Source organism: Camellia sinensis, chromosome 2 (assembly GCF_055761805.1).
Source record: "Camellia sinensis isolate YWXY chromosome 2, ASM5576180v1, whole genome shotgun sequence".
NCBI lineage: Eukaryota > Viridiplantae > Streptophyta > Magnoliopsida > Ericales > Theaceae > Camellia > Camellia sinensis.
In genome coordinates, this window is record NC_138962.1 from 37,364,097 (window position 1) to 37,376,363 (window position 12,267).

Here is a 12,267-nt window from a genome sequence, read left to right on the forward strand (position 1 = left end):
TTATTTTTTAAATTAATTTTATTAAATAAAAATTTCTTACAAAAAAGTATTTATAATTTTTTAAATTATAAAAAATTATTCATGTTTTAAATAAATTTTAAGAGATGTATTTATAATTTATTTAAAAACAAAAAAAGAAAAGAATTAAACCTAATACAATTGAGGGGAACACAGATCTTGCCCCCTGCTAAAAGCATGCCAAAATAGTCATGGAACAAAAGAAAGAAGAAAAAAAATAAAAAATAAAAAATAAAAAATAAAAAATAAAAAATAAAAAATAAAAATCTAGTGGACCCCAAAAGAAGATCAACATAACACTAAAGAAAAGCAGATCAGATTGATGTTCCATGCGAATACACAAAGTGGGAATTCCAAATTGTCAAACCACAAAAGTTGTTTAGCTTTCGTAAGGAGTTTAGTTAGTGAAAAAAACACCTACATTTGAATGAATATATTAGCAACGTGATTACTCATATAATGGATTTGAGTGACATAAAAATAACAAGTAACGACAAACTCACTCAATTTCTATAAAGAATGGAAAGATTGCAACAAATCCAATGGCCCTGTTTGGTACAGTTTAATTTCAGCTTATTTCAACTTTCAGCTTAATTTAAGCTATTTTGATGTGTTTGGTTTAGCTTATAGCTTATAGCTTATAGCTTTGTGGAAGTCAGAAAACAGCTTATTCTTTGAGTGGGGCAGGAGATGCTTTAAGAATAAGCTGGAAATCAGCTTAAGCTGAAAGTTATAAGCTATAAGCTGTTTAGGCATAAGCTATAAGCACTTTCCCACAGCTCTACCAAACAGGGCTAATGTCTAAGACAGCTGGCACTTAAAAAAAAAAGTTCCAAATCCACTTTTTTTCTTTCAACAAAATGTTCTCTTCTTTAATACTTTGGCCACCAAACCTTACCAAGAAGGTAGTTTTGGAGTATGGTTCAGGGAGATTGTGATTGGATAGATGGAGATTCATGATTTTGTGTTGAATTATAAAGAAATAATATAAAATATGATATGATTTATGGATGATAATTTGACAAAAACACGTGATATCTTTAAAGTATTTGTGGGGATATATTTTCTGAGTATCAACACGTGGTAAGGTGACGCCAATGTGTCAGTCAAGGTGTCACGTGTCCTAGTCATTATACCGAGGTTATGTCGGCGTTGCCGAGGTTATCTCCGAAGATATCGGAATCCGAGATAAACGGATAAGGGAAAAGAGTCCTAAAATAAAGAGGAGACTTAGTCAAGATGAGGATAAAACTCTTAAAGAGTTTATCTTTATCTCTTGAGGAGTCCAAAGTAAGTACTGAATTAGAGTCCATAGAAGTCAGGCTTCTAGTGGGACTAGGATTGAGTTAACTATAAAAGAGAGGCACCCCGTGGATTTAAGGTACACAATTTATGCTTTGAGCAGTAAGTTTAGCACTTGATTATCTTTGAGAGATATACTGATTTGATCGTCGAAGTGCCCCCTGGTGGAAGAGCCACCACCGGAGCCTTCTCTTTCTGTTACAGGTTAACTGAAGCCATCTATTCTACCGGTGCTCTCTAGCTGATTACTAAACGGGCAGTGTGATCAGAAAATCACTCACACAATTTGGCACCGTCTGTGGAAAAGTAGAAGAATAGATGGCCAGTAACGGACAGAAGGAAAAGATTGGGGACACACTTCTGCTGGGAGTGGCAGACCTATCGACCTTGATATCGAAGGAGACAACCACAATGCAGAAACTTGTGACCAGGGCCACGGAGAGAAAGGCGTCGGCCAGAAGGGCGAAACTTCAAAGAAGACAAACCAAAGCAAGTACTATAACGAAGATAACCTCCAGGTATGGAGGGATAAGTGCTTGCGGAGGGATGAAGAAGTAAAAGAATTGGCAAACAAGTTGGCAGACCTGCAGTCGGTCGTCAACTTCATGATACAAAACAATGTCATGCAGCCACCGTACCCGCTGCACGACACGCCGATTCCAGCAATTAATACCCAGAAGGGAGGAAGGAAAACAATCCCCGAAGCCCCTCAGCACACCAGAAGCGGAAGACACTCTCACCGACCTTCCAGAGAAGTCGGACGAGAGGAGCCGAGACGAGAGGAGTCCCGAAAAACGTATCACGCGAAGGACCCAGAGCCCAAAGAATATCGGTATGTTCAAGGGCATGTGCTCTGCTTTGACACAACCCATGAAGAAAGATCAAAACGGGCCCACCACGAGACCGAAAGTAGTGTGCCGAAAAGATTGAAGTCCAAAGATAGCCGAGCTCCAGGGAGGAGTAAAGAAGACTTGAGAGATTACCTCAAGAGGAAGCAACAGAATGCTGAAGCCGAGGTAACTTCCCCGGTTAAGCCGAAGACACCATTCTCGGTGGAACTGGACAAATTTGAAGCACCAAAGAGATTCAGTATGCCAATGTTCCAAATATATGATGGTAAGTCAGATCCCAACTTTCACGTTGGACTATACTTGAATTCAATGACATTATATAGTGGGAACGAGCCGTTGCTCTGCAAAGTATTCCCCTCATCCTTCAGGGAGATTGCATCAGATTGGTTCCATAAACTACCGAAGGGAAGCGTAAAGACTTGGGAAGGCCTGGCCGAGATATTTGTGGCCAGGTTTGTGACGAACAAATTACAGCCCTTGAGGGTCGACGCACTGATGGCTTTAAAAATCACAAAGGATGAAGGCCTTAGGGCCTACGCAAAAAGGTACTACGAGGTGTTCAATCGAATACTCGAATGCAACCAAGAGGTGGCGGTCGTGTCTTTCAAGAACGGCCTGAAAGATGACTGCCCACTACGGAAGTTTTTGGCAAAGACATTGCCAAAAAGCATGGAAGAACTCATGGCGAGAATCGAGAAGTACGCCAGAGCCGAGGAGGATACGTCGGGAAACAAAGAGACAAAGCAGGAAAAAGGAAACGGCTCACCGAAACGAAGCGGAGGTAATAATGGATCGATCAAATAAGAAACGGAATTGAGGGCTAAACAGGCAGTGACGACTGTGTTCCGAATCCTGGTCCACAAAGTCCTGGATCAAATACGAAACCAACCCTATTTCAGAGCACCGACAAGAACACCAGGGGAATTTATGGGAAGAAACGTCGGTAGGCGTTGTGCTTACCACAATGAAGAAGGGCATCCAACTCAGGGTTGCAGAGCCCTAAAAGCATACTTAGAAGACTTGGTGAGGCAAGGCCATTTGAGGAACCTTGTCGATGAGGTCAGGACAAGGGAAGAACATGCAAGATTGCCTCAAGCACCAGTAGCTCCGCCTTCCCCAGCATAGCAACAACAGGCAGCAGGACCACGGGTGGTTAATGTAATTCACTCAAAGGTGAACGAAAACGACATACGAGGGGAGACCCAGAAGGTAAAACACCTACAGCACGTGAACCAGGTCGGACATAATAGACCTCGGCCTGAGGAATACCAGGGACCGACGATAGCCTTTACTGAAGCCGATCTAGAGATGGTCCAGCATCCACATAATGATGCCTTGGTAGAATCCCTCCAGGTTGGGGAGTGCCAAGTGAAACGCATCCTGATTGATCAAGGCAGCTCTTGTGACATCATGTATGTTAGATGTTACAAGGAGCTGGGCCTTCATCCTGATGACTTGGAGCAGTCCAATGGCCTGATGGTCGGCTTCAATGGAACGCCGACGTGGCCACTGGGCGCAACAAGCTTGGAGGTGCAGGCTGGCACCAAAAAAATCAAGACAGAATTCACCATCATCGACACACCCTCCCCTTGCAACATTATCTTGGGAAGGCCATGGTTGCATGCAATGGGGGCAGTTCCCTCAACATTGTATCAACTATTGCGATTCCCAACAGAGCATGGGATAGAGGAAGTTAGAGGCGATCAACTACAGGCGAAGAATTGCTCCATGGCAGCAATGAAATCTACCTGCAGCGTGCGAGAGCCAGAGAAAGCATAAATTGAAGATGAGGACGTGGAAGTCCTAGAAGACGTCGGCAAAGAACCAGCCGAGAAGAGCGAAGAGGCACTAAAGAAAATCCTCATCCAGGATAGGGATGAAGAACGCTTCTTTCTTCTCGGGTCGGGCTTAGCCAAAGAAGAGGAAAAAGAGTTGGAAACTTTTTTGAGAGCAAATATTGAGGTGTTCGCTTGGACACCTTACGAAATGCTTGGCATTGACCCCGAGGTCACTTGCCACAAACTGAATGTTGACAGGTCGGCCAAGCCTGTAATTCAGCGAGATAGAAGACTGACGTTGATACACGTCGAAGTAGTAGAAGAAGAAATAGACAGACTTCTGGAGGCCAGGGCCATTAGAAAAGTACACTACCCAATATGGCTATCCAATACAGTGGTGGTAAAAAAGAAGAACGGTAAATGGAGGGTCTGTGTAGACTTTACCAGCCTCAACAAAGCCTGTCCCAAAGACAGCTTTTCCCTGTCCAAAATTGACCAGCTAGTAGATGCCACTTCAGGGCATGGAAGAATGAATTTTCTAGACGCCTACAGGGGGTACCACCAGATCGCCATGTACCCCCCAGACGAAGAAAAAACCGCATTCATCACCCCAGAAGGCCTGTACTGTTACAGAGTAATGCCTTTCGGGTTGAAAAACTCAGGAGCAACTTACCAAAGGCTGGTAACCAAAATGTTCAAACACCTGATTGGCCGAACAGTAGAAGTCTACATCGACGACATGGTCGTTAAGACCAAGGAGCCTAAGGGTCATCTCACCGATCTAAAAGCAGTCTTTGAAATCCTTAAAGCATATCGGCTCCGACTCAATGCATCGAAGTGTGCATTTGGAGTTGGATCTGGTAAATTTTTAGGATACCTGGTAACTAGAAGGGGCATCGAGGCCAGCCCAGATCAGATCAAGGCCATCCTAGAGTTGAAGAGCCCGATGTCAGCAAAACAGGTGCAGATGCTAACTGGAAGGGCCACAGCCCTAAACAGATTCATCAGCAGAAGCTCAGACAAATGTAAACCTTTCTTCAACTTGGTGAAGAAGGCCACGGACTTCCTATGGACTGAGGAATGTGAGGCCGCTTTGGCCGACCTAAAGAAATATCTGATCACGGCTCCAGTCCTCTCAACAGTTGAACCTGGAAAAGAACTGCTTTTGTATTTAGCAGTTTCAGAACATGCAGTAAGTGCAGTGCTAATCCGAGAGGAAAAAGGGGATCAAAAGGCTGTTTATTATGTAAGTAAAACCTTGGCCGATGCAGAAACAAGGTACCTACTACAAGAGAAATTAATGTTGGCCCTAGTAATAGCTTCTGTACGGGGAGCAAATATTCCGGCAAGCCCGTATTTCTTTCTTCCGAGCTCCGTTATTGTCCGATCACCTGCGAGCAAATAACGATGAGCTACTCGGCGGTGTGTGGCCGGAAAACCCATCCGACGATCAAGTTAGGACACACACAAGGGATAGATAGAGAGAAGGGAGAGTGTTGAGTGTAAGTATTACTCTTACCAAACGTTCATCCCTCTGTATGGGGGGCGCAGTCATGCTTATATACCTTCTGCGCCCCAAATCTACTCCCAGTGATCTCTCAACACGTGGCACTGCTATCCCATCTGTCAGCATAAACCTTGCTGAGCACCACCTAACCCAACTGCCTGCCCATGCTCCGGGGAGCTCGGCAACCGGGCAGTATCATCTCGGCCATCGTCTGTCATGCTGCGTTTCATGCCCAAGTACTCCAACAGCTAAGCTCAGAGGACCGGACTCGGCGGCATCTCGGCAAAGCCGAGCTCGGAACTACTCACACTTGTCTGCGGTCGACCTACCTGCCGAACAAACAGGTACCTCGGTCCAACCTTGCCTTTCCGGGCGCCGGTCACTTAACTTGACTGGCTCCGCCCCTGCCAAACATGTAGCTCGGTCCAACCAAGCGTTGCCTTAACCGAGCAACTTCTTTCCAAACTGGGCCACACATCCTCGGCCCAACACTTGCCCGACCCAAATCTGTCCGGCAAAACTCTGTCTGGCCTAGATCTATCCGGCCCAGTACCAGATCATTAATCTCCCTCTCAATTGCCCCTTAATTTCGTCCGCGCGAGCGTGACTGGGATTACCTATACTGACCGGGATAATCTTTTCCTCGGTCCGCAGTTTGCAGAATGGCGATCAAGCCGGTTATTATTCCTAGCTTCAGAACTTGCCCGGTTCAACTTCTCGGTGTTTCATTCCTGTCTTCAAGACCAGCCCGGTTGACTCCTCGGTCGTCGTCTCGCCTGACCTCCCTGTCACTTCAACTCTGGCGCTGCATTAATGGGAACACGTGTCGTCCTTCTATTCGCCCTTGAGCGGCTAACCCAGCCGTCTTTGCAAATTTGAATTTGGGCGGTTTCTTACCCTTTATATATATGCCCCTGCCCTCTTCCTTCCGTTCTTACTGCATCTTTTGCTTATCAAGCTTCACTGAGCTCCTGCCCCTTGTTCCTTGCCGACGCTGAGTTTGTGCTTGAAGAAGAGGACTCTGCCCTACGCTCGTAAGTCCTCAAACTTCTCTTTTGTTGTCGATTTCTTTGATATTTCACATATTAGGGCATGAAATCGTAGCTTTTAGGCATTGGGCACCTAAAACCATCCCAAATCCTCCATTGTTAACGGTGTTCTTCATTTTTCCTCAAGAACACTGAAGAACTGGGGCGGACCGGGCTCCTGGTCTTCATTTGATCCAAAAAAACAATCTAACCGAGCAAATAACATGTTTGTATCAACCCCAGCAAAAACCGAGATAGCAAAAGGAATCGGTCGCTCAACCGGGCTAACATCTGGTCTGCTTAGGCGACCGAACTCCTTAGTTGGCTTAGACGACCGAGGTGGTTTGACACTCTTAACGACCGAGCTAAAGTCCAGCTCCCTTCGCGCGACCGCGCTCACACTTACACTTGCCATCATTTTCCTGCAGAGTCCAAGTGGACCCCTGACCACTTCCGAGGCTCTCAAAGACCGAGCAGCCAACAATTCACAAGTTAGTGCCAAACCTCCTCAGCCGAGAAAATTTGGTCGGTCCTTCATGGGGAAATTTCGATTTCTCGTAGATACCCCGGCTGCACTGGCTGCGTTCAGGGAGGAGTACGGCATCCCAGCCAATGTCCACCTTGAACTCGCAGAAATTGAGACAACGCCTTGGGGCAGGGAGGAATGCCCCTTCACCGTGCTATCAATTGTCGAAGGGGGCCTTCGTTTCCCACTCAACCCATTGATCACCGAGTTCCTCCGTCGCACCGGGCTTACACCCACTCAAGTGTCCACCAACACCTACCGAATAATAAACGGTGTGCACGAACTTAACAACCGGCTAGGCACAAACTTAGGCTTAGCCGAGATACTGAGACAATATACTCTCGGTCACACCGGCGATGGTCTCGCTTACTATCTTAAGATCAGGCTGGGCAAAGAAAAAATCGTGACCGGAACACCGGACAAAGACTTACACGATGACGATTTTTTCTGGGTAACCGGTAATTACGAAACAGCCGAGGTACCGGGTTGGTTCATAAGCAAGAAATTCGGTTCCACATGTAAGCCGTGCTGTCTTGTTTGGTCAATTCGTTTTAACTATTCTGCGCTTAACCATTTCCCTATTCCTCATGCAGCGATTCAAGCCTTGCAAGCGAACTACCAATACCCCAACGCAGAAGCAATCAGGATCGTGCTCCGCTACAGCCACCAAGATTGCAACGAATTGCTCGGCTACACCCCAACCTACAGGTACTCTGCTCCGCGCCGGAGTAAAGTAACAGACTTCCTCCGTGCTCCATCGCCACCTCCAGACCCTACCCTTCCTGACGTCCCCTTAATCCGGTTGACAGACGAACAAGAAATGGCCAAAAGAAGCCGAATCAAAAACCTTCTCACTGCAACCTCGGCCGAGATACCGAGCGTCGTCGCCCGCTCCTCGGCTGCCGGTCCATCAAGTGCCGCCGTGGTCGTCTTAGCTTCTCCAGCCGCCGGGCAGTCTAGCAAAGAAACATGCCGGGCTGGCAAAAGACCACGGGCAGATCCCTCTGCCGAGTTTGTCGCCGAACTAACAACCGAGCAACCTGCCGTCACGGTCAGCCCCATCCCAGCATGGCGGCCGCAGCTGAAGCACCGGGGCAAAGAGATCCCAGCAAATGCTTCGGTCAAAGGCGACAAGGAACACTTGCTTGCCTTCGACCTCTCAAAGGCTCTACAGCTGCCCAACGATGTGGTTGGCAGCGACCACATTCCTGACACCCGGCTGGTCAAATCCGCCGTGAAGTCCATGACCAGGGTAAGAATTTCAATTTTCTGCTTCAATTTTCACAAGTGTTTGCACGGTTTCTTCTCTGATCAAATTTTCATTTTGCAGGCCATCCAAAAGCAGCACTTGGTCATGGAGCGCATCCACAGACTTCGGCAGAAGGCGAGTGATACCGCCAGCCAAGTCGAAAGCCTCCAAACCGAGCTTGGCCGAGCAAAGTCCTCGCTCGAAGCCGCCAATTACGACAACAACAGGCTGCTCGGCCAACTTGAAGCAGCCGAGAAACAGAAAGACGGGCTCCAGGCCGAGCTTGACGCGCTTAAGAAGTCCAGGAAAAAAGACTGCGAGGATGCCAATAACGCTGGCTTCAACGAAGCCGAGGAAAACTACAAGAAACAAGTCTTCGCCACCCAGGACATTTACTTCCAGGTTGGATAGAAGGCTGCCTGTCAACAGCTCGGTCGGGTCTTGACACTGACGTGTTTGCCTCTTCACCGGCTGTCTTCTTACCGACCTACCTCATTCCATATGCCAATGACGTCTTCAGCGCGCTGCAAGCTGAGGCCGAGGAAGGACTTGAAGAAGAGGGCGAGGCCGATGCTGAAGGAGAGGACCAAACCGAACAGGAGCAGGCCGGCCAGACTGGGACCGGTGTCCAGGACCCAACTGCCACGGTCAACCTGGAGGCTGATGAGGAATTCCTTGATCTCTCCCCCCTAGCTTAGGTTTCTTTTTTCTGTTTCTGTAAATGTAACCGGGCTAAGTTCCCCACCTTTTGTATTAACTGTTTATCAATGAAGATCAAGTGTTTGGACGGTCGTCATCAATTCCTTTTTCAGCAAAACATCTCGGTATAAATTGTAAAATTGAACATAACACCCAAGTTGAACTCACCAACTTTTTCAACCGGAATACCCATCTCGGCTGGAAATAACTATGTTGGACAAAACATCAACGTCTTCAACCGGGGTAAAGCATCTCAGCTGGAAATAACAGTTGAACAGATCACCAGTTTCTTCAACCGGAATAAATCATCTCGGTTGGGAATCCGAAGTTAGGCAAAACACTAACTCTTCGAACCGGAGTAAATCATCTCGGTTGGGAATCCTAAGTTGGGCAAAACACCAACTCTTCCAACCGGAGTAAATCATCTCGGTTGGGAATCCGAAGTTGGGCAAAACACCAACTCTTCCAACCGGAGTAAATTATCTCGGTTGGGAATCTGAAGTTGGACAAAACACCAACTCTTCCAACCGGAGTAAATCATCTCGATTGGGAATCCGAAGTTGGGTAAAACACCAACTCTTCCAATTGGAGTAAATCATCTCGGTTGGGATTCCGAAGTTGGACAAAACACCAACTCTTCCAACCGGAGTAAATCATCTTGGTTAGGAATCCTGAGTTGGACAAAACACCAACTCTTCCAACCGGAGTAAATCATCTCGTTTGGGAATCCTGAGTTAGACAAAACACCAACTTTTCTAACCGGAGTAAATCATCTCGGTTTTTACATTAAAACAACAGTCCAAGTGCTAAAGCAAAATTACTTCTATATATTGACAAAAAGAATTACATTCTGAAGTGCAAGCCAAAAAATTCCTTTGCACAAGAAAAGAAAGAAAAAGCTTAGAAATAATACAGTGTCAGGTTGGCCGCATTCCATGGCCGGGGTATTGCTCTTCCCTCTAGATCCTCCAAGTGGTAAACCCCCTTGCCCGCAAGACCGGTGATCTTGTAGGGTCCTTCCCAATTTGCCCCTAGTTTGCCTTCACCTGGCACCAGGGTGTTGCCCATAACTTTTCTTAAAACCCAATCACCAACTTTGAACGGTCTGGGGTGCACCGTCTTGTTGTACTTCTTTGAGAGCTCTTGTTGGTAGGCGGCCACATGGATGAGGGCCTTCTCCCGACGCTCTTCCACTAGGTCCAGCTCCAAGGTAATAGCCTCGGCATTCAGTTCGGGCTCAAAACTCTCGCTTCTTAGGGTGGGCATGCCAACTTCCAAAGGTATGACCGCCTCCATGCCATAAGCCAAAGCAAATGGAGTTTTCCCGGTAGATCGCCGCGGGGTTGTTCGGTATGCCCAAAGGACGCTGGGTAATTCCTCAGCCCATTTTTCCTTTGCCTTCTCCAACCGTTTCTTCAACCCATCCAGTATAGTCTTGTTCGATGCCTCGGCTTGACCATTGGACTGCGGGTAAGCCGGAGTGGAGTTGTAGAATTCAATCTTCAAATCTTCACAAAATCCTCTGAATAGGCAACCGTCAAACTGGGTGCCGTTGTCAGAGATCAAGATCTTGGGGACACCAAACCGCATGACCACGTTCTGCCAGACAAACCGCTTCACGTCTTTCTCTTTGATTGTTGCCAAGGACTTAGCTTCAACCCATTTCGTGAAGTAATCTGTGGCCGCAATGAAGAATTTCTGGTTGCCCGGTGCTGTTGGCAGTGGCCCCACTATATCTAGCCCCCATATGGCGAAGGGCCAAGGACTGGTGAGGGGAAGAAGTTCCCTAGCAGGCTGATGGATCTGATGGGCGAATTTCTGGCATTTTTCACACTTGCAGACGTATTTTTGTGCGTCGGCTTGCATGCACGGCCACCAATATCCCTGCGAAATAGCTCGGTAGGCCAAGGACCTGCCCCCTATGTGGCTGCCGCAAATGCCTGCGTGAATTTCGTACAAGAAGGCCTCCACACTACTCGGGTGCACGCACTTTAGATAAGGACCGGTGAAGGACTTTTTATACAACGCTCCAGATGGAGAGAGCCAAAACCGCTCTGATTTCATCCGGACTTTGTGCGCTTCTTTCTTTTCGGCTGGCAGAATCCGATCTCTGAGAAACAGGACTATAGGGTCCATCCAGGAAGGACCTAGCGCGACGCAGAATACATCCGTCTGTCCGGCTTCCTCTATGCTCGGCCGTAGAAGATAGTCAATTAACAGGGGGTTAGGAGATGCGCAATCAACCATTGAGGCGAGGCCGGCCAGCTTATCAGCTCGGTTGTTCTCTTCCCGGCCAATCTGTTGAACTCTGATTGCCTGAAATTGCTTGATATGTTCCCTGACCAAAGCTTGGTACTTTGCCATTCTGTCATCCTTTGCTTCATAAATCCCAGCGATTTGGTTAACCACAAGCTGGGAATCACTGTACACCATTAGCTCGGAAGCTTGCATCCGAAGCGCCCTTTTGAGACCGGCCAAAAGCGCCTCGTACTCAGCTTCGTTGTTGGATGCTGGGAAGCCAAGGGTGATAGAGTGTTCAATTGTCAACCCGTCTGGGGATATCAAAACTATACCAAGCCAGGCACCGTGACGGTTCGAGGCTCCATCAACAAAAAGTTTCCACATCTCCCCCACAAAGAGCTTCCAGCATTCTGAGGGGTCCTGAGAGGCTTGAAGGTTGATGGGATCACGACTGCTCGGCTGTGCGGTTTCAAGTTCCGTGTTGATTGGTTCCACTCCAGCCCCCCTTGGTGATTCGGCACCGGACTCAGCAAGTCGGTCTACAATGCTTAAGTCCGTAGGCGAATCACCAGGTGGCGGTATTATGTCGGCCGCAGGCTCTGTGCTGAGTAGTTCCATTACTTCACCCTCTGACGACGCGGTACCGGACAGAGTGGGTGGGAAAACAATACCCGACTCCGTCATCGCGTCACCGGTTGGTTGAATTGTACAAGTTGAGGGTACTAGGGTGGGGCGCGCAAATTCCGCGTCGGCAACTCCACCTAGTTGTGGTATCTCGGTCAAGCTTGCAGTCCCTTTTTCTTTTGCCGCGGCAATATCGACCGGGCATACCGGATGAGTTCCTGGCGAGAATTCAGCAACGAAATCGGTCAAAGTTTGGGCTTTTATGGCTGTGCGCGGTTGGAACTTTACATCAAACTGTCCCAATTCGACCGCCCACTTGAGAATCCGGCCTGAAAAGTCCGCCCGTTCAAACAAGGCCTTAAGGGGAAACTCGGTCAGTACGACGATGGTATGGGCGTGAAAATAATGTGCCAACTTCCTTGAAGCCATCATCAACGCCAACGC